Genomic DNA, 24,431 nt, shown 5'->3' with positions numbered 1-24,431 from the left:
TATTTATTGTAGACTGGATGTTTAAATGTTAGCAATTACAGCAGACGTTTGCAAAAAGTGGGCGTTTCCTGCAAATGTCATTTCTCACAAAATCAGGTGATAATGTTCGCCCAGCAATGCAACTATCTCTTTATCTATAGAGACAAAAGAAAGATATTACAGAATGATCACTCTGAATGGCCGCCCATCCGTGTAAATATCTCTATTTGTAAAGACAAAAGAATGAGGTTTAATCACCGTCTTAATGTGTAGTGACTGGGTTTATTTGTGAAGATACTGATGAATGAAAACATGGTGCAACCCAAAAGAAAACCTGTCAGCTTGAGCTTTATTTTATATAGCTTTGTTCTTTCAACTTTATGTACAAAAGCAAATAGAAATAACTATATATTTTTTTTTAAAAATTCCTGAATTTTGCGCCATCTGGCTTTCTCTATGGTTCCCTACGGCCGTCTAACTCCACCTGCCACCTGAAAGAAAAAAATAATAAATTTAAAGGAAGCAAGGAGCCACAAACCGTAGAGGCTAAGCGAAGAAGACCTTCATCGACGTCGAACTCTACCTGCCGCCATTTACCGCCATATACCGCCAACCTACCGCCATATAGCTCAAACCTACCACCTGAAAGAAAAAATAAATGTAACAGTAACAATGAGCCACGAGCTCGTCCTCGTGAAATCCTTTGAAACCAACCAAGCCTGTAAAATCAAAGCGCTATTCATTGTATGGGGGCGAGGGAATCTCCTCAACCACCACCATCTGGATGATGGACTAAAACCCACAGTAGGAACAAAAGAGCAAGTAATCATATAAGAATGATAAGAAATCCAGAAAACTTTGAGATTATCACTTGTCACCTTACAGGAAAATAAAGCCATGAATATGAGAACCTGTATTAAACTAAATTGATCAACCAATTTTTAAAAATTATTATTTCATTCATTTCTTTAACATTTTTGATTAAACACTGACCTTTCCTTTCATTGAATAGACTTATTATTTATTGTAGGCTGAATGTTTAAATGTTAGAAATTACCGCAGACGTTTGCAAAAAGTGGGTGTTTCCTGCAAAGTCACTTCTCACAAAATCAGGTGATAATGTTCGCCCAGCAATGCAACTATCTCTTTATCTATAGAGACAAAAGAAAGATATTACAGAATGATCACTCTGAATGTCCGCGCATCCATGTAAATATCTCTATTTGTAAAGACAAAAGAATGAGGTTTAATCACCGTCTTAATGTGTAGTGACTGGGTTTATTTGTGAAGATACTGATGAATGAAAACATGGTTCAACCCAAAAGAAAACCTGTCAGCTTGAGCTTTATTTTATATAGCTTTGTTCTTTCAACTTTATGTACAAAAGCAAATAGAAATAACTATATATTTTTTTAAAAAATTCCTGAATTTTGCGCCATCTGGCTTTCTCTATGGTTCCCTACGGCCGTCTAACTCCACCTGCCACCTGAAAGAAAAAAATAATAAATTTAAAGGAAGCAAGGAGCCACAAACCGTAGAGGCTTAAAAAGCTGTGGCCTCGCACAAATCAGTGTTTTCTTGGCTATTGCTGGGGTAGTCGAGCACCGTGTTGGCTTGTCAGTGAATCAGTCCTGAGAATTTGTCTGAAGATCGAAGCATCTCATGGCCCGTACGGGGATCGAACCCGTGACCTTGGCGTTATTAGCACCACGCTCTAACCATCTGAGCTAACCGGCCTAAGGGTCACCTTAAGAAGACCTTCATCGACGTCGAACTCCACCACCCGCCATATACCGCCATATACCGCCAACCTACCGCCATATAGCTCAAACCTACCGCCGGCTAACTCCACCTGCCACCTGAAAGAAAAAATAAATGTAACAGTAACAATGAGCCACGCGCTCGTCCTCCTAAAATCCTTGGAAACCAACCAAGCCTGTAAAATCAAAGCGCTATTCATTGTATGGGGGCGAGGGAATCTCCTCAACCACCACCATCTGGATGATGGACTAAAACCCACAGTAGGAACAAAAGAGCAAGTAATCATATAAGAATGATAAGAAATCCAGAAAACTTTGAGATTATCACTTGTCACCTTACAGGAAAATAAAGCCATGAATATGAGAACCTGTATTAAACTAAATTGATCAACCAATTTTTAAAAATTATTATTTCATTCATTTCTTTAACATTTTTGATTAAACACTGACCTTTCCTTTCATTGAATAGACTTATTATTTATTGTAGGCTGAATGTTTAAATGTTAGAAATTACCGCAGACGTTTGCAAAAAGTGGGTGTTTCCTGCAAAGTCACTTCTCACAAAATCAGGTGATAATGTTCGCCCAGCAATGCAACTATCTCTTTATCTATAGAGACAAAAGAAAGATATTACAGAATGATCACTCTGAATGTCCGCCCATCCATGTAAATATCTCTATTTGTAAAGACAAAAGAATGAGGTTTAATCACCGTCTTAATGTGTAGTGACTGGGTTTATTTGTGAAGATACTGATGAATGAAAACATGGTTCAACCCAAAAGAAAACCTGTCAGCTTGAGCTTTATTTTATATAGCTTTGTTCTTTCAACTTTATGTACAAGAGCAAATAGAAATAACTATATTTTGTAAAAAAAATTTCCTGAATTTTGCGCCATCTGGCTTTGTCCATGGTTCCCTACTGCCGTCTAACTCCACCTGCCACCTGAAAGAAAAAAATAATAAATTTAAAGGAAGCAAGGAGCCACAAACCGTAGAGGCTAAGCGAAGAAGACCTTCATCGACGTCGAACTCTACCTGCCGCCATTTACCGCCATATACCGCCAACCTACCGCCATATAGCTCAAACCTACCACCTGAAAGAAAAAATAAATGTAACAGTAACAATGAGCCACGAGCTCGTCCTCGTGAAATCCTTTGAAACCAACCAAGCCTGTAAAATCAAAGCGCTATTCATTGTATGGGGGCGAGGGAATCTCCTCAACCACCACCATCTGGATGATGGACTAAAACCCACAGTAGGAAAAAAAGAGCAAGTAATCATATAAGAATGATAAGAAATCCAGAAAACTTTGAGATTATCACTTGTCACCTTACAGGAAAATAAAGCCATGAATATGAGAACCTGTATTAAACTAAATTGATTAACCAATTTTTTAAAATTATTATTTCATTCATTTCTTTAACATTTTTGATTAAACACTGACCTTTCCTTTCATTGAATAGACTTATTATTTATTGTAGACTGGATGTTTAAATGTTAGCAATTACAGCAGACGTTTGCAAAAAGTGGGCGTTTCCTGCAAATGTCATTTCTCACAAAATCAGGTAATAATGTTCGCCCAGCAATGCAACTATCTCTTTATCTATAGAGACAAAAGAAAGATATTACAGAATGATCACTCTGAATGGCCGCCCATCCGTGTAAATATCTCTATTTGTAAAGACAAAAGAATGAGGTTTAATCACCGTCTTAATGTGTAGTGACTGGGTTTATTTGTGAAGATACTGATGAATGAAAACATGGTGCAACCCAAAAGAAAACCTGTCAGCTTGAGCTTTATTTTATATAGCTTTGTTCTTTCAACTTTATGTACAAGAGCAAATAGAAATAACTATATATTTTTTTTAAAAATTCCTGAATTTTGCGCCATCTGGCTTTCTCTATGGTTCCCTACGGCCGTCTAACTCCACCTGCCACCTGAAAGAAAAAAATAATAAATTTAAAGGAAGCAAGGAGCCACAAACCGTAGAGGCTAAGCGAAGAAGACCTTCATCGACGTCGAACTCTACCTGCCGCCATATACCGCCATATACCGCCAACCCACCGCCATATAGCTCAAACCTACCACCTGAAAGAAAAAATAAATGTAACAGTAACAATGAGCCACGAGCTCGTCCTCGTAAAATCCTTTGAAACCAACCAAGCCTGTAAAATCAAAGCGCTATTCATTGTATGGGGGCGAGGGAATCTCCTCAACCACCACCATCTGGATGATGGACTAAAACCCACAGTAGGAACAAAAGAGCAAGTAATCATATAAGAATGATAAGAAATCCAGAAAACTTTGAGATTATCACTTGTCACCTTACAGGAAAATAAAGCCATGAATATGAGAACCTGTATTAAACTAAATTGATCAACCAATTTTTAAAAATTATTATTTCATTCATTTCTTTAACATTTTTGATTAAACACTGACCTTTCCTTTCATTGAATAGACTTATTATTTATTGTAGGCTGAATGTTTAAATGTTAGAAATTACCGCAGACGTTTGCAAAAAGTGGGTGTTTCCTGCAAAGTCACTTCTCACAAAATCAGGTGATAATGTTCGCCCAGCAATGCAACTATCTCTTTATCTATAGAGACAAAAGAAAGATATTACAGAATGATCACTCTGAATGTCCGCCCATCCATGTAAATATCTCTATTTGTAAAGACAAAAGAATGAGGTTTAATCACCGTCTTAATGTGTAGTGACTGGGTTTATTTGTGAAGATACTGATGAATGAAAACATGGTTCAACCCAAAAGAAAACCTGTCAGCTTGAGCTTTAATTTATATAGCTTTGTTCTTTCAACTTTATGTACAAGAGCAAATAGAAATAACTATATTTTGTAAAAAAAATTTCCTGAATTTTGCGCCATCTGGCTTTGTCAATGGTTCCCTACTGCCGTCTAACTCCACCTGCCACCTGAAAGAAAAAAATAATAAATTTAAAGGAAGCAAGGAGCCACAAACCGTAGAGGCTAAGCGAAGAAGACCTTCATCGACGTCGAACTCTACCTGCCGCCATTTACCGCCATATACCGCCAACCTACCGCCATATAGCTCAAACCTACCACCTGAAAGAAAAAATAAATGTAACAGTAACAATGAGCCACGAGCTCGTCCTCGTGAAATCCTTTGAAACCAACCAAGCCTGTAAAATCAAAGCGCTATTCATTGTATGGGGGCGAGGGAATCTCCTCAACCACCACCATCTGGATGATGGACTAAAACCCACAGTAGGAACAAAAGAGCAAGTAATCATATAAGAATGATAAGAAATCCAGAAAACTTTGAGATTATCACTTGTCACCTTACAGGAAAATAAAGCCATGAATATGAGAACCTGTATTAAACTAAATTGATTAACCAATTTTTTAAAATTATTATTTCATTCATTTCTTTAACATTTTTGATTAAACACTGACCTTTCCTTTCATTGAATAGACTTATTATTTATTGTAGACTGGATGTTTAAATGTTAGCAATTACAGCAGACGTTTGCAAAAAGTGGGCGTTTCCTGCAAATGTCATTTCTCACAAAATCAGGTAATAATGTTCGCCCAGCAATGCAACTATCTCTTTATCTATAGAGACAAAAGAAAGATATTACAGAATGATCACTCTGAATGGCCGCCCATCCGTGTAAATATCTCTATTTGTAAAGACAAAAGAATGAGGTTTAATCACCGTCTTAATGTGTAGTGACTGGGTTTATTTGTGAAGATACTGATGAATGAAAACATGGTGCAACCCAAAAGAAAACCTGTCAGCTTGAGCTTTATTTTATATACCTTTGTTCTTTCAACTTTATGTACAAGAGCAAATAGAAATAACTATATATTTTTTTTAAAAAATTCCTGAATTTTGCGCCATCTGGCTTTCTCTATGGTTCCCTACGGCCGTCTAACTCCACCTGCCACCTGAAAGAAAAAAATAATAAATTTAAAGGAAGCAAGGAGCCACAAACCGTAGAGGCTAAGCGAAGAAGACCTTCATCGACGTCGAACTCTACCTGCCGCCATATACCGCCATATACCGCCAACCCACCGCCATATAGCTCAAACCTACCACCTGAAAGAAAAAATAAATGTAACAGTAACAATGAGCCACGAGCTCGTCCTCGTAAAATCCTTTGAAACCAACCAAGCCTGTAAAATCAAAGCGCTATTCATTGTATGGGGGCGAGGGAATCTCCTCAACCACCACCATCTGGATGATGGACTAAAACCCACAGTAGGAAAAAAAGAGCAAGTAATCATATAAGAATGATAAGAAATCCAGAAAACTTTGAGATTATCACTTGTCACCTTACAGGAAAATAAAGCCATGAATATGAGAACCTGTATTAAACTAAATTGATCAACCAATTTTTAAAAATTATTATTTCATTCATTTCTTTAACATTTTTGATTAAACACTGACCTTTCCTTTCATTGAATAGACTTATTATTTATTGTAGGCTGAATGTTTAAATGTTAGAAATTACCGCAGACGTTTGCAAAAAGTGGGTGTTTCCTGCAAAGTCACTTCTCACAAAATCAGGTGATAATGTTCGCCCAGCAATGCAACTATCTCTTTATCTATAGAGACAAAAGAAAGATATTACAGAATGATCACTCTGAATGGCCGCCCATCCATGTAAATATCTCTATTTGTAAAGACAAAAGAATGAGGTTTAATCACCGTCTTAATGTGTAGTGACTGGGTTTATTTGTGAAGATACTGATGAATGAAAACATGGTTCAACCCAAAAGAAAACCTGTCAGCTTGAGCTTTATTTTATATAGCTTTGTTCTTTCAACTTTATGTACAAGAGCAAATAGAAATAACTATATTTTGTAAAAAAAATTTCCTGAATTTTGCGCCATCTGGCTTTGTCCATGGTTCCCTACTGCCGTCTAACTCCACCTGCCACCTGAAAGAAAAAAATAATAAATTTAAAGGAAGCAAGGAGCCACAAACCGTAGAGGCTAAGCGAAGAAGACCTTCATCGACGTCGAACTCTACCTGCCGCCATTTACCGCCATATACCGCCAACCTACCGCCATATAGCTCAAACCTACCACCTGAAAGAAAAAATAAATGTAACAGTAACAATGAGCCACGAGCTCGTCCTCGTGAAATCCTTTGAAACCAACCAAGCCTGTAAAATCAAAGCGCTATTCATTGTATGGGGGCGAGGGAATCTCCTCAACCACCACCATCTGGATGATGGACTAAAACCCACAGTAGGAACAAAAGAGCAAGTAATCATATAAGAATGATAAGAAATCCAGAAAACTTTGAGATTATCACTTGTCACCTTACAGGAAAATAAAGCCATGAATATGAGAACCTGTATTAAACTAAATTGATTAACCAATTTTTTAAAATTATTATTTCATTCATTTCTTTAACATTTTTGATTAAACACTGACCTTTCCTTTCATTGAATAGACTTATTATTTATTGTAGACTGGATGTTTAAATGTTAGCAATTACAGCAGACGTTTGCAAAAAGTGGGTGTTTCCTGCAAAGTCATTTCTCACAAAATCAGGTGATAATGTTCGCCCAGCAATGCAACTATCTCTTTATCTATAGAGATAAAAGAAAGATATTACAGAATGATCACTCTGAATGGCCGCCCATCCGTGTAAATATCTCTATTTGTAAAGACAAAAGAATGAGGTTTAATCACCGTCTTAATGTGTAGTGACTGGGTTTATTTGTGAAGATACTGATGAATGAAAACATGGTGCAACCCAAAAGAAAACCTGTCAGCTTGAGCTTTATTTTATATACCTTTGTTCTTTCAACTTTATGTACAAGAGCAAATAGAAATAACTATATATTTTTTTTAAAAATTCCTGAATTTTGCGCCATCTGGCTTTCTCTATGGTTCCCTACGGCCGTCTAACTCCACCTGCCACCTGAAAGAAAAAAATAATAAATTTAAAGGAAGCAAGGAGCCACAAACCGTAGAGGCTAAGCGAAGAAGACCTTCATCGACGTCGAACTCTACCTGCCGCCATATACCGCCATATACCGCCAACCCACCGCCATATAGCTCAAACCTACCACCTGAAAGAAAAAATAAATGTAACAGTAACAATGAGCCACGAGCTCGTCCTCGTAAAATCCTTTGAAACCAACCAAGCCTGTAAAATCAAAGCGCTATTCATTGTATGGGGGCGAGGGAATCTCCTCAACCACCACCATCTGGATGATGGACTAAAACCCACAGTAGGAACAAAAGAGCAAGTAATCATATAAGAATGATAAGAAATCCAGAAAACTTTGAGATTATCACTTGTCACCTTACAGGAAAATAAAGCCATGAATATGAGAACCTGTATTAAACTAAATTGATCAACCAATTTTTAAAAATTATTATTTCATTCATTTCTTTAACATTTTTGATTAAACACTGACCTTTCCTTTCATTGAATAGACTTATTATTTATTGTAGGCTGAATGTTTAAATGTTAGAAATTACCGCAGACGTTTGCAAAAAGTGGGTGTTTCCTGCAAAGTCACTTCTCACAAAATCAGGTGATAATGTTCGCCCAGCAATGCAACTATCTCTTTATCTATAGAGACAAAAGAAAGATATTACAGAATGATCACTCTGAATGTCCGCCCATCCATGTAAATATCTCTATTTGTAAAGACAAAAGAATGAGGTTTAATCACCGTCTTAATGTGTAGTGACTGGGTTTATTTGTGAAGATACTGATGAATGAAAACATGGTTCAACCCAAAAGAAAACCTGTCAGCTTGAGCTTTAATTTATATAGCTTTGTTCTTTCAACTTTATGTACAAGAGCAAATAGAAATAACTATATTTTGTAAAAAAAATTTCCTGAATTTTGCGCCATCTGGCTTTGTCCATGGTTCCCTACTGCCGTCTAACTCCACCTGCCACCTGAAAGAAAAAAATAATAAATTTAAAGGAAGCAAGGAGCCACAAACCGTAGAGGCTAAGCGAAGAAGACCTTCATCGACGTCGAACTCTACCTGCCGCCATTTACCGCCATATACCGCCAACCTACCGCCATATAGCTCAAACCTACCACCTGAAAGAAAAAATAAATGTAACAGTAACAATGAGCCACGAGCTCGTCCTCGTGAAATCCTTTGAAACCAACCAAGCCTGTAAAATCAAAGCGCTATTCATTGTATGGGGGCGAGGGAATCTCCTCAACCACCACCATCTGGATGATGGACTAAAACCCACAGTAGGAACAAAAGAGCAAGTAATCATATAAGAATGATAAGAAATCCAGAAAACTTTGAGATTATCACTTGTCACCTTACAGGAAAATAAAGCCATGAATATGAGAACCTGTATTAAACTAAATTGATTAACCAATTTTTTAAAATTATTATTTCATTCATTTCTTTAACATTTTTGATTAAACACTGACCTTTCCTTTCATTGAATAGACTTATTATTTATTGTAGACTGGATGTTTAAATGTTAGCAATTACAGCAGACGTTTGCAAAAAGTGGGCGTTTCCTGCAAATGTCATTTCTCACAAAATCAGGTAATAATGTTCGCCCAGCAATGCAACTATCTCTTTATCTATAGAGACAAAAGAAAGATATTACAGAATGATCACTCTGAATGGCCGCCCATCCGTGTAAATATCTCTATTTGTAAAGACAAAAGAATGAGGTTTAATCACCGTCTTAATGTGTAGTGACTGGGTTTATTTGTGAAGATACTGATGAATGAAAACATGGTGCAACCCAAAAGAAAACCTGTCAGCTTGAGCTTTATTTTATATACCTTTGTTCTTTCAACTTTATGTACAAGAGCAAATAGAAATAACTATATATTTTTTTTAAAAAATTCCTGAATTTTGCGCCATCTGGCTTTCTCTATGGTTCCCTACGGCCGTCTAACTCCACCTGCCACCTGAAAGAAAAAAATAATAAATTTAAAGGAAGCAAGGAGCCACAAACCGTAGAGGCTAAGCGAAGAAGACCTTCATCGACGTCGAACTCTACCTGCCGCCATATACCGCCATATACCGCCAACCCACCGCCATATAGCTCAAACCTACCACCTGAAAGAAAAAATAAATGTAACAGTAACAATGAGCCACGAGCTCGTCCTCGTAAAATCCTTTGAAACCAACCAAGCCTGTAAAATCAAAGCGCTATTCATTGTATGGGGGCGAGGGAATCTCCTCAACCACCACCATCTGGATGATGGACTAAAACCCACAGTAGGAAAAAAAGAGCAAGTAATCATATAAGAATGATAAGAAATCCAGAAAACTTTGAGATTATCACTTGTCACCTTACAGGAAAATAAAGCCATGAATATGAGAACCTGTATTAAACTAAATTGATCAACCAATTTTTAAAAATTATTATTTCATTCATTTCTTTAACATTTTTGATTAAACACTGACCTTTCCTTTCATTGAATAGACTTATTATTTATTGTAGGCTGAATGTTTAAATGTTAGAAATTACCGCAGACGTTTGCAAAAAGTGGGTGTTTCCTGCAAAGTCACTTCTCACAAAATCAGGTGATAATGTTCGCCCAGCAATGCAACTATCTCTTTATCTATAGAGACAAAAGAAAGATATTACAGAATGATCACTCTGAATGGCCGCCCATCCATGTAAATATCTCTATTTGTAAAGACAAAAGAATGAGGTTTAATCACCGTCTTAATGTGTAGTGACTGGGTTTATTTGTGAAGATACTGATGAATGAAAACATGGTTCAACCCAAAAGAAAACCTGTCAGCTTGAGCTTTATTTTATATAGCTTTGTTCTTTCAACTTTATGTACAAGAGCAAATAGAAATAACTATATTTTGTAAAAAAAATTTCCTGAATTTTGCGCCATCTGGCTTTGTCCATGGTTCCCTACTGCCGTCTAACTCCACCTGCCACCTGAAAGAAAAAAATAATAAATTTAAAGGAAGCAAGGAGCCACAAACCGTAGAGGCTAAGCGAAGAAGACCTTCATCGACGTCGAACTCTACCTGCCGCCATTTACCGCCATATACCGCCAACCTACCGCCATATAGCTCAAACCTACCACCTGAAAGAAAAAATAAATGTAACAGTAACAATGAGCCACGAGCTCGTCCTCGTGAAATCCTTTGAAACCAACCAAGCCTGTAAAATCAAAGCGCTATTCATTGTATGGGGGCGAGGGAATCTCCTCAACCACCACCATCTGGATGATGGACTAAAACCCACAGTAGGAACAAAAGAGCAAGTAATCATATAAGAATGATAAGAAATCCAGAAAAATTTGAGATTATCACTTGTCACCTTACAGGAAAATAAAGCCATGAATATGAGAACCTGTATTAAACTAAATTGATTAACCAATTTTTTAAAATTATTATTTCATTCATTTCTTTAACATTTTTGATTAAACACTGACCTTTCCTTTCATTGAATAGACTTATTATTTATTGTAGACTGGATGTTTAAATGTTAGCAATTACAGCAGACGTTTGCAAAAAGTGGGTGTTTCCTGCAAAGTCATTTCTCACAAAATCAGGTGATAATGTTCGCCCAGCAATGCAACTATCTCTTTATCTATAGAGATAAAAGAAAGATATTACAGAATGATCACTCTGAATGGCCGCCCATCCGTGTAAATATCTCTATTTGTAAAGACAAAAGAATGAGGTTTAATCACCGTCTTAATGTGTAGTGACTGGGTTTATTTGTGAAGATACTGATGAATGAAAACATGGTGCAACCCAAAAGAAAACCTGTCAGCTTGAGCTTTATTTTATATAGCTTTGTTCTTTCAACTTTATGTACAAGAGCAAATAGAAATAACTATATATTTTTTTAAAAAATTCCTGAATTTTGCGCCATCTGGCTTTCTCTATGGTTCCCTACGGCCGTCTAACTCCACCTGCCACCTGAAAGAAAAAAATAATAAATTTAAAGGAAGCAAGGAGCCACAAACCGTAGAGGCTAAGCGAAGAAGACCTTAATCGACGTCGAACTCTACCTGCCGCCATATACCGCCATATACCGCCAACCCACCGCCATATAGCTCAAACCTACCACCTGAAAGAAAAAATAAATGTAACAGTAACAATGAGCCACGAGCTCGTCCTCGTAAAATCCTTTGAAACCAACCAAGCCTGTAAAATCAAAGCGCTATTCATTGTATGGGGGCGAGGGAATCTCCTCAACCACCACCATCTGGATGATGGACTAAAACCCACAGTAGGAACAAAAGAGCAAGTAATCATATAAGAATGATAAGAAATCCAGAAAACTTTGAGATTATCACTTGTCACCTTACAGGAAAATAAAGCCATGAATATGAGAACCTGTATTAAACTAAATTGATCAACCAATTTTTAAAATGATTAATTCATTCATTTCTTTAACATTTTTGATTAAACACTGACCTTTACTTTCATTGAATAGACTTATTATTTATTGTAGACTGGATGTTTAAATATTAGCAATTACAGCAGACGTTTGCAAAAAAGTGGGCGTTTCCTGCAAATGTCATTTCTCACAAAATCAGGTGATAATGTTCGCCCAGCAATGCAACTATCTCTTTATCTATAGAGACAAAAGAAAGATATTACAGAATGATCACTCTGAATGGCCGCCCATCCATGTAAATATCTCTATTTGTAAAGACAAAAGAATGAGGTTTAATCACCGTCTTAATGTGTAGTGACTGGGTTTATTTGTGAAGATACTGATGAATTAAAACATGGTTCAACCCAAAAGAAAACCTGTCAGCTTGAGCTTTATTTTATATAGCTTTGTTCTTTCAACTTTATGTACAAGAGCAAATAGAAATAACTATATTTTGTAAAAAAAATTTCCTGAATTTTGCGCCATCTGGCTTTGTCCATGGTTCCCTACTGCCGTCTAACTCCACCTGCCACCTGAAAGAAAAAAATAATAAATTTAAAGGAAGCAAGGAGCCACAAACCGTAGAGGCTAAGCGAAGAAGACCTTCATCGACGTCGAACTCTACCTGCCGCCATTTACCGCCATATACCGCCAACCTACCGCCATATAGCTCAAACCTACCACCTGAAAGAAAAAATAAATGTAACAGTAACAATGAGCCACGAGCTCGTCCTCGTGAAATCCTTTGAAACCAACCAAGCCTGTAAAATCAAAGCGCTATTCATTGTATGGGGGCGAGGGAATCTCCTCAACCACCACCATCTGGATGATGGACTAAAACCCACAGTAGGAAAAAAAGAGCAAGTAATCATATAAGAATGATAAGAAATCCAGAAAACTTTGAGATTATCACTTGTCACCTTACAGGAAAATAAAGCCATGAATATGAGAACCTGTATTAAACTAAATTGATTAACCAATTTTTTAAAATTATTATTTCATTCATTTCTTTAACATTTTTGATTAAACACTGACCTTTACTTTCATTGAATAGACTTATTATTTATTGTAGACTGGATGTTTAAATGTTAGCAATTACAGCAGACGTTTGCAAAAAGTGGGCGTTTCCTGCAAATGTCATTTCTCACAAAATCAGGTGATAATGTTCGCCCAGCAATGCAACTATCTCTTTATCTATAGAGACAAAAGAAAGATATTACAGAATGATCACTCTGAATGGCCGCCCATCCGTGTAAATATCTCTATTTGTAAAGACAAAAGAATGAGGTTTAATCACCGTCTTAATGTGTAGTGACTGGGTTTATTTGTGAAGATACTGATGAATGAAAACATGGTGCAACCCAAAAGAAAACCTGTCAGCTTGAGCTTTATTTTATATAGCTTTGTTCTTTCAACTTTATGTACAAAAGCAAATAGAAATAACTATATATTTTTTAAAAAAAATTCCTGAATTTTGCGCCATCTGGCTTTCTCTATGGTTCCCTACGGCCGTCTAACTCCACCTGCCACCTGAAAGAAAAAAATAATAAATTTAAAGGAAGCAAGGAGCCACAAACCGTAGAGGCTTAAAAAGCTGTGGCCTCGCACAAATCAGTGTTTTCTTGGCTATTGCTGGAGGTAGTCGAGCACCGTGTTGGCTTGTCAGTGAATCAGTCCTGAGAATTTGTCTGAAGATCGAAGCATCTCATGGCCCGTACGGGGATCGAACCCGTGACCTTGGCGTTATTAGCACCACGCTCTAACCATCTGAGCTAACCGGCCTAAGGGTCACCTTAAGACTGGCTCCGTACCGTGAGCTAGGACGGGGCTAAGCGAAGAATACCTTCATCGACGTCGAACTCCACCTCCCGCCATATACCGCCATATACCGCCAACCTACCGCCATATAGCTCAAACCTACCGCCGGCTAACTCCACCTGCCACCTGAAAGAAAAAATAAATGTAACAGTAACAATGAGCCACGCGCTCGTCCTCCTAAAATCCTTGGAAACCAACCAAGCCTGTAAAATCAAAGCGCTATTCATTGTATGGGGGCGAGGGAATCTCCTCAACCACCACCATCTGGATGATGGACTAAAACCCACAGTAGGAAAAAAAGAGCAAGTAATCATATAAGAATGATAAGAAATCCAGAAAACTTTGAGATTATCACTTGTCACCTTACAGGAAAATAAAGCCATGAATATGAGAACCTGTATTAAACTAAATTGATCAACCAATTTTTAAAAATTATTATTTCATTCATTTCTTTAACATTTTTTGATTAAACACTGACCTTTACTTTCATTGAATAGACTTATTATTTATTGTAGACTGGATGTTTAAATGTTAGCAATTACAGCAGACGTTTGCAAAAAAGTGGGCGTTTCCTGCAAATGTCATTTCTCACAAAATCAGGTGATAATGTTCGCCCAGCAATGCAACTATCTCTTTATCTATAGAGACAAAAGAAAGATATTACAGAATGATCACTCTGAATGGCCGCCCATCCATGTAAATATCTCTATTTGTAAAGACAAGAATGAGGTTTAATCACCGTCTTAATGTGTAGTGACTGGGTTTATTTGTGAAGATACTGATGAATGAAAACATAGTGCAACCCAAAAGAAAACCTGTCAGCTTGAGCTTTATTTTATATAGCTTTGTTCTTTCAACTTTATGTACAAAAGCAAATAGAAATAACTATATTTTGTAAAAAAAATTTCCTGAATTTTGCGCCATCTGGCTTTCTCTATGGTTCCCTACTGCCGTCTAACTCCACCTGCCACCTGAAAGAAAAAAATAATAAATTTAAAGGAAGCAAGGAGCCACAAACCGTAGAGGCTAAGCGAAGAAGACCTTAATCGACGTCGAACTCTACCTGCCGCCATATACCGCCATATACCGCCAACCTACCGCCATATAGCTCAAACCTACCACCTGAAAGAAAAGATAAATGTAACAGTAACAATGAGCCACGAGCTCGTCCTCGTAAAATCCTTTGAAACCAACCAAGCCTGTAAAATCAAAGCGCTATTCATTGTATGGGGGCGAGGGAATCTCCTCAACCACCACCATCTGGATGATGGACTAAAACCCACAGTAGGAAAAAAAGAGCAAGTAATCATATAAGAATGATAAGAAATCCAGAAAACTTTGAGATTATCACTTGTCACCTTACAGGAAAATAAAGCCATGAATATGAGAACCTGTATTAAACTAAATTGATCAACCAATTTTTAAAAATTATTATTTCATTCATTTCTTTAACATTTTTTGATTAAACACTGACCTTTACTTTCATTGAATAGACTTATTATTTATTGTAGACTGGATGTTTAAATGTTAGCAATTACAGCAGACGTTTGCAAAAAAGTGGGCGTTTCCTGCAAATGTCATTTCTCACAAAATCAGGTGATAATGTTCGCCCAGCAATGCAACTATCTCTTTATCTATAGAGACAAAAGAAAGATATTACAGAATGATCACTCTGAATGGCCACCCATCCATGTAAATATCTCTATTTGTAAAGACAAGAATGAGGTTTAATCACCGTCTTAATGTGTAGTGACTGGGTTTATTTGTGAAGATACTGATGAATGAAAACATAGTGCAACCCAAAAGAAAACCTGTCAGCTTGAGCTTTATTTTATATAGCTTTGTTCTTTCAACTTTATGTACAAAAGCAAATAGAAATAACTATATTTTGTAAAAAAAATTTCCTGAATTTTGCGCCATCTGGCTTTCTCTACGGTTCCCTACTGCCGTCTAACTCCACCTGCCACCTGAAAGAAAAAAATAATAAATTTAAAGGAAGCAAGGAGCCACAAACCGTAGAGGCTAAGCGAAGAAGACCTTAATCGACGTCGAACTCGACCTGCCGCCATATACCGCCATATACCGCCAACCTACCGCCATATAGCTCAAACCTACCACCTGAAAGAAAAGATAAATGTAACAGTAACAATGAGCCACGAGCTCGTCCTCGTAAAATCCTTTGAAACCAACCAAGCCTGTAAAATCAAAGCGCTATTCATTGTATGGGGGCGAGGGAATCTCCTCAACCACCACCATCTGGATGATGGACTAAAACCCACAGTAGGAAAAAAAGAGCAAGTAATCATATAAGAATGATAAGAAATCCAGAAAACTTTGAGATTATCACTTGTCACCTTACAGGAAAATAAAGCCATGAATATGAGAACCTGTATTAAACTAAATTGATCAACCAATTTTTTAAAATTATTATTTCATTCATTTCTTTAACATTTTTGATTAAACACTGACCTTTACTTTCATTGAATAGACTTACTATTTATTGTAGGCTGAATGTTTAAATGTTAGCAATTACCGCAGACGTTAGCAAAAAGTGGGTGTTTCCTGCAAAGTCATTTCTCACAAAATCAGGTGATAATGTTCGCCCAGCAATGCAACTATCTCTTTATCTATAGAGACAAAAGAAAGATATTACAGAATGATCACTCTGAATGGCCGCCCATCCATGTAAATATCTCTATTTGTAAAGACAAAAGAATGAGGTTTAATCACCGTCTTAATGTGTAGTGACTGGGTTTATTTGTGAAGATACTGATGAATGAAAACATGGTTCAACCCAAAAGAAAACCTGTCAGCTTGAGCTTTATTTTATATAGCTTTGTTCTTTCAACTTTATGTACACGAGCAAATAGAAATAACTATATTTTGTAAAAAAAATTCCTGAATTTTGCGCCATCTGGCTTTGTCCATGGTTCCCTACTGCCGTCTAACTCCACCTGCCACCTGAAAGAAAAAAATAATAAATTTAAAGGAAGCAAGGAGCCACAAACCGTAGAGGCTAAGCGAAGAAGACCTTCATCGACGTCGAACTCTACCTGCCGCCATATACCGCCATATACCGCCAACCTACCGCCATATAGCTCAAACCTACCACCTGAAAGAAAAAATAAATGTAACAGTAACAATGAGCCACGAGCTCGTCCTCGTAAAATCCTTTGAAACCAACCAAGCCTGTAAAATCAAAGCGCTATTCATTGTATGGGGGCGAGGGAATCTCCTCAACCACCACCATCTGGATGATGGACTAAAACCCACAGTAGGAAAAAAAGAGCAAGTAATCATATAAGAATGATAAGAAATCCAGAAAACTTTGAGATTATCACTTGTCACCTTACAGGAAAATAAAGCCATGAATATGAGAACCTGTATTAAACTAAATTGATCAACCAATTTTTAAAAATTATTATTTCATTCATTTCTTTAACATTTTTTGATTAAACACTGACCTTTACTTTCATTGAATAGACTTATTATTTATTGTAGACTGGATGTTTAAATGTTAGCAATTACAGCAGACGTTTGCAAAAAGTGGGCGTTTCCTGCAAATGTCATTTCTCACAAAATCAGGTGATAATGTTCGCCCAGCAATGCAACTATCTCTTTATCTATAGAGATAAAAGAAAGATATTACAGAATGATCACTCTGAATGGCCGCCCATCCATGTAAATATCTCTATTTGTAAAGACAAAAGAATGAGGTTTAATCACCGTCTTAATGTGTAGTGACTGGGTTTATTTGTGAAGATACTGATGAATGCAAACATGGTGCAACCCAAAAGAAAACCTGTCAGCTTGAGCTTTATTTTATATAGCTTTGTTCTTTCAACTTTATGTACAAGAGCAAATAGAAATAACTATATTTTGTAAAAAAAAATTCCTGAATTTTGCGCCATCTGGCTTTCTCTATGGTTCCCTACTGCCGTCTAACTCCACCTGCCACCTGAAAGAAAAAAATAATAAATTTAAAGGAAGCAAGGAGCCACAAACCGTAGAGGCTAAGCGAAGAAGACCTTCATCGACGTCGAACTCTACCTGCCGCCATATACCGCCATATACCGCCAACCCACCGCCATATAGCTCAAACCTACCACCTGAAAGAAAAAATAAATGTAACAGTAACAATGAGCCACGAGCTCGTCCTCGTGAAATCCTTTGAAACCAACCAAGCCTGTAAAATCAAAGCGCTATTCATTGTATGGGGGCGAGGGAATCTCCTCAACCACCACCATCTGGATGATGGACTAAAACCCACAGTAGGAAAAAAAGAGCAAGTACTCATATAAGAATGATAAGAAATCCAGAAAACTTTGAGATTATCACTTGTCACCTTACAGGAAAATAAAGCCATGAATATGAGAACCTGTATTAAACTAAATTGATCAACCAATTTTTTAAAATTATTATTTCATTCATTTCTTTAACATTTTTTGATTAAACACTGACCTTTACTTTCATTGAATAGACTTATTATTTATTGTAGGCTGAATGTTTAAATGTTAGCAATTACAGCAGACGTTTGCAAAAAGTGGGCGTTTCCTGCAAATGTCATTTCTCACAAAATCAGGTGATAATGTTCGCCCAGCAATGCAACTATCTCTTTATCTATAGAGATAAAAGAAAGATATTACAGAATGATCACTCTGAATGGCCGCCCATCCATGTAAATATCTCTATTTGTAAAGACAAAAGAATGAGGTTTAATCACCGTCTTAATGTGTAGTGACTGGGTTTATTTGTGAAGATACTGATGAATGAAAACATGGTTCAACCCAAAAGAAAACCTGTCAGCTTGAGCTTTATTTTATATAGCTTTGTTCTTTCAACTTTATGTACAAGAGCAAATAGAAATAACTATATTTTGTAAAAAAAATTCCTGAATTTTGCGCCATCTGGCTTTGTCCATGGTTCCCTACTGCCGTCTAACTCCACCTGCCACCTGAAAGAAAAAAATAATAAATTTAAAGGAAGCAAGGAGCCACAAACCGTAGAGGCTAAGCGAAGAAGACCTTCATCGACGTCGAACTCTACCTGCCGCCATATACCGCCATATACCGCCAACCTACCGCCATATAGCTCAAACCTACCACCTGAAAGAAAAAATAAATGTAACAGTAACAATGAGCCACGAGCTCGTCCTCGTAAAATCCTTTGAAACCAACCAAGCCTGTAAAATCAAAGCGCTATTCATTGTATGGGGGCGAGGGAATCTCCTCAACCACCACCATCTGGATGATGGACTAAAACCCACAGTAGGAAAAAAAGAGCAAGTAATCATATAAGAATGATAAGAAATCCAGAAAACTTTGAGATTATCACTTGTCACCTTACAGGAAAATAAAGCCATGAATATGAGAACCTGTATTAAACTAAATTGATCAACCAATTTTTAAAAATTATTATTTCATTCATTTCTTTAACATTTTTTGATTAAACACTGACCTTTACTTTCATTGAATAGACTTATTATTTATTGTAGACTGGATGTTTAAATGTTAGCAATTACAGCAGACGTTTGCAAAAAGTGGGCGTTTCCTGCAAATGTCATTTCTCACAAAATCAGGTGATAATGTTCGCCCAGCAATGCAACTATCTCTTTATCTATAGAGATAAAAGAAAGATATTACAGAATGATCACTCTGAATGGCCGCCCATCCATGTAAATATCTCTATTTGTAAAGACAAAAGAATGAGGTTTAATCACCGTCTTAATGTGTAGTGACTGGGTTTATTTGTGAAGATACTGATGAATGAAAACATGGTTCAACCCAAAAGAAAACCTGTCAGCTTGAGCTTCATTTTATATAGCTTTGTTCTTTCAACTTTATGTACAAAAGCAAATAGAAATAACTATATTTTGTAAAAAAAATTTCCTGAATTTTGCGCCATCTGGCTTTCTCTATGGTTCCCTACTGCCGTCTAACTCCACCTGCCACCTGAAAGAAAAAAATAATAAATTTAAAGGAAGCAAGGAGCCACAAACCGTAGAGGCTAAGCGAAGAAGACCTTCATCGACGTCGAACTCTACCTGCCGCCATATACCGCCATATACCGCCAACCTACCGCCATATAGCTCAAACCTACCACCTGAAAGAAAAAATAAATGTAACAGTAACAATGAGCCACGAGCTCGTCCTCCTAAAATCCTTGGAAACCAACCAAGCCTGTAAAATCAAAGCGCTATTCATTGTATGGGGGCGAGGGAATCTCCTCAACCACCACCATCTGGATGATGGACTAAAACCCACAGTAGGAAAAAAAGAGCAAGTAATCATATAAGAATGATAAGAAATCCAGAAAACTTTGAGATTATCACTTGTCACCTTACAGGAAAATAAAGCCATGAATATGAGAACCTGTATTAAACTAAATTGATCAACCAATTTTTAAAAATTATTATTTCATTCATTTCTTTAACATTTTTTGATTAAACACTGACCTTTACTTTCATTGAATAGACTTATTATTTATTGTAGACTGGATGTTTAAATGTTAGCAATTACAGCAGACGTTTGCAAAAAAGTGGGTGTTTCCTGCAAATGTCATTTCTCACAAAATCAGGTGATAATGTTCGCCCAGCAATGCAACTATCTCTTTATCTATAGAGACAAAAGAAAGATATTACAGAATGATCACTCTGAATGGCCGCCCATCCATGTAAATATCTCTATTTGTAAAGACAAGAATGAGGTTTAATCACCGTCTTAATGTGTAGTGACTGGGTTTATTTGTGAAGATACTGATGAATGAAAACATAGTGCAACCCAAAAGAAAACCTGTCAGCTTGAGCTTTATTTTATATAGCTTTGTTCTTTCAACTTTATGTACAAAAGCAAATAGAAATAACTATATTTTGTAAAAAAAATTTCCTGAATTTTGCGCCATCTGGCTTTCTCTACGGTTCCCTACTGCCGTCTAACTCCACCTGCCACCTGAAAGAAAAAAATAATAAATTTAAAGGAAGCAAGGAGCCACAAACCGTAGAGGCTAAGCGAAGAAGACCTTAATCGACGTCGAACTCTACCTGCCGCCATATACCGCCATATACCGCCAACCTACCGCCATATAGCTCAAACCTACCACCTGAAAGAAAAGATAAATGTAACAGTAACAATGAGCCACGAGCTCGTCCTCGTAAAATCCTTTGAAACCAACCAAGCCTGTAAAATCAAAGCGCTATTCATTGTATGGGGGCGAGGGAATCTCCTCAACCACCACCATCTGGATGATGGACTAAAACCCACAGTAGGAAAAAAAGAGCAAGTAATCATATAAGAATGATAAGAAATCCAGAAAACTTTGAGATTATCACTTGTCACCTTACAGGAAAATAAAGCCATGAATATGAGAACCTGTATTAAACTAAATTGATCAACCAATTTTTTAAAATTATTATTTCATTCATTTCTTTAACATTTTTGATTAAACACTGACCTTCACTTTCATTGAATAGACTTACTATTTATTGTAGGCTGAATGTTTAAATGTTAGCAATTACCGCAGACGTTAGCAAAAAGTGGGTGTTTCCTGCAAAGTCATTTCTCACAAAATCAGGTGATAATGTTCGCCCAGCAATGCAACTATCTCTTTATCTATAGAGACAAAAGAAAGATATTACAGAATGATCACTCTGAATGGCCGCCCATCCATGTAAATATCTCTATTTGTAAAGACAAAAGAATGAGGTTTAATCACCGTCTTAATGTGTAGTGACTGGGTTTATTTGTGAAGATACTGATGAATGAAAACATGGTTCAACCCAAAAGAAAACCTGTCAGCTTGAGCTTTATTTTATATAGCTTTGTTCTTTCAACTTTATGTACAAGAGCAAATAGAAATAACTATATTTTGTAAAAAAAAATTCCTGAATTTTGCGCCATCTGGCTTTCTCTATGGTTCCCTACTGCCGTCTAACTCCACCTGCCACCTGAAAGAAAAAAATAATAAATTTAAAGGAAGCAAGGAGCCACAAACCGTAGAGGCTAAGCGAAGAAGACCTTCATCGACGTCGAACTCTACCTGCCGCCATATACCGCCATATACCGCCAACCCACCGCCATATAGCTCAAACCTACCACCTGAAAGAAAAAATAAATGTAACAGTAACAATGAGCCACGAGCTCGTCCTCGTGAAATCCTTTGAAACCAACCAAGCCTGTAAAATCAAAGCGCTATTCATTGTATGGGGGCGAGGGAATCTCCTCAACCACCACCATCTGGATGATGGACTAAAACCCACAGTAGGAAAAAAAGAGCAAGTACTCATATAAGAATGATAAGAAATCCAGAAAACTTTGAGATTATCACTTGTCACCTTACAGGAAAATAAAGCCATGAATATGAGAACCTGTATTAAACTAAATTGATCAACCAATTTTTAAAAATTATTATTTCATTCATTTCTTTAACATTTTTTGATTAAACACTGACCTTTACTTTCATTGAATAGACTTATTATTTATTGTAGGCTGAATGTTTAAATGTTAGCAATTACAGCAGACGTTTGCAAAAAGTGGGCGTTTCCTGCAAATGTCATTTCTCACAAAATCAGGTGATAATGTTCGCCCAGCAATGCAACTATCTCTTTATCTATAGAGATAAAAGAAAGATATTACAGAATGATCACTCTGAATGGCCGCCCATCCATGTAAATATCTCTATTTGTAAAGACAAAAGAATGAGGTTTAATCACCGTCTTAATGTGTAGTGACTGGGTTTATTTGTGAAGATACTGATGAATGAAAACATGGTTCAACCCAAAAGAAAACCTGTCAGCTTGAGCTTCATTTTATATAGCTTTGTTCTTTCAACTTTATGTACAAAAGCAAATAGAAATAACTATATTTTGTAAAAAAAATTTCCTGAATTTTGCGCCATCTGGCTTTCTCTATGGTTCCCTACTGCCGTCTAACTCCACCTGCCACCTGAAAGAAAAAAATAATAAATTTAAAGGAAGCAAGGAGCCACAAACCGTAGAGGCTAAGCGAAGAAGACCTTCATCGACGTCGAACTCTACCTGCCGCCATATACCGCCATATACCGCCAACCTACCGCCATATAGCTCAAACCTACCACCTGAAAGAAAAAATAAATGTAACAGTAACAATGAGCCACGAGCTCGTCCTCCTAAAATCCTTGGAAACCAACCAAGCCTGTAAAATCAAAGCGCTATTCATTGTATGGGGGCGAGGGAATCTCCTCAACCACCACCATCTGGATGATGGACTAAAACCCACAGTAGGAAAAAAAGAGCAAGTAATCATATAAGAATGATAAGAAATCCAGAAAACTTTGAGATTATCACTTGTCACCTTACAGGAAAATAAAGCCATGAATATGAGAACCTGTATTAAACTAAATTGATCAACCAATTTTTTAAAATTATTATTTCATTCATTTCTTTAACATTTTTGATTAAACACTGACCTTTACTTTCATTGAATAGACTTATTATTTATTGTAGGCTGAATGTTTAAATGTTAGCAATTACAGCAGACGTTTGCAAAAAGTGGGTGTTTCCTGCAAATGTCATTTCTCACAAAATCAGGTGATAATGTTCGCCCAGCAATGCAACTATCTCTTTATCTATAGAGACAAAAGAAAGATATTACAGAATGATCACTCTGAATGGCCGCCCATCCATGTAAATATCTCTATTTGTAAAGACAAAAGAATGAGGTTTAATCACCGTCTTAATGTGTAGTGACTGGGTTTATTTGTGAAGATACTGATGAATGAATACATGGTGCAACCCAAAAGAAAACCTGTCAGCTTGAGCTTTATTTTATATAGCTTTGTTCTTTCAACTTTATGTACAAGAGCAAATAGAAATAACTATATTTTGTAAAAAAAATTTCCTGAATTTTGCGCCATCTGGCTTTCTCTATGGTTCCCTACTGCCGTCTAACTCCACCTGCCACCTGAAAGAAAAAAATAATAAATTTAAAGGAAGCAAGGAGCCACAAACCGTAGAGGCTAAGCGAAGAAGACCTTCATCGACGTCGAACTCTACCTGCCGCCATATACCGCCATATACCGCCAACCTACCGCCATATAGCTCAAACCTACCACCTGAAAGAAAAAATAAATGTAACAGTAACAATGAGCCACGAGCTCGTCCTCGTAAAATCCTTTGAAACCAACCAAGCCTGTAAAATCAAAGCGCTATTCATTGTATGGGGGCGAGGGAATCTCCTCAACCACCACCATCTGGATGATGGACTAAAACCCACAGTAGGAAAAAAAAGAGCAAGTAATCATATAAGAATGATAAGAAATCCAGAAAACTTTGAGATTATCACTTGTCACCTTACAGGAAAATAAAGCCATGAATATGAGAACCTGTATTAAACTAAATTGATCAACCAATTTTTTAAAATTATTATTTCATTCATTTCTTTAACATTTTTGATTAAACACTGACCTTTACTTTCATTGAATAGACTTATTATTTATTGTAGGCTGAATGTTTAAATGTTAGCAATTACAGCAGA

At 36.8% G+C, this 24,431-nt stretch overlaps 2 non-coding genes across 2 annotated transcripts; both read right to left on the bottom strand.

Moving 5' to 3' along the window:
• Positions 1-1,642: 1,642 nt before the first annotated feature.
• trnai-aau (transfer RNA isoleucine (anticodon AAU)) lies at positions 1,643-1,716 on the bottom strand. The gene has a single exon. It is a non-coding gene; the product is annotated as a tRNA-Ile (tRNA).
• Positions 1,717-13,813: 12,097 nt separating this feature from the next.
• trnai-aau (transfer RNA isoleucine (anticodon AAU)) lies at positions 13,814-13,887 on the bottom strand. Its single transcript has one exon. It is a non-coding gene; the product is annotated as a tRNA-Ile (tRNA).
• Between the last annotated feature and the right edge of the window lie 10,544 nt (positions 13,888-24,431).

This window comes from Ictalurus punctatus, chromosome 2, assembly GCF_001660625.3.
Source record: "Ictalurus punctatus breed USDA103 chromosome 2, Coco_2.0, whole genome shotgun sequence".
Taxonomy (NCBI): Eukaryota; Metazoa; Chordata; class Actinopteri; order Siluriformes; family Ictaluridae; genus Ictalurus; species Ictalurus punctatus.
The sequence above is the reverse complement of the archived record's forward strand: the minus strand, read 5'-3'. Positions and strand labels throughout refer to the sequence as shown.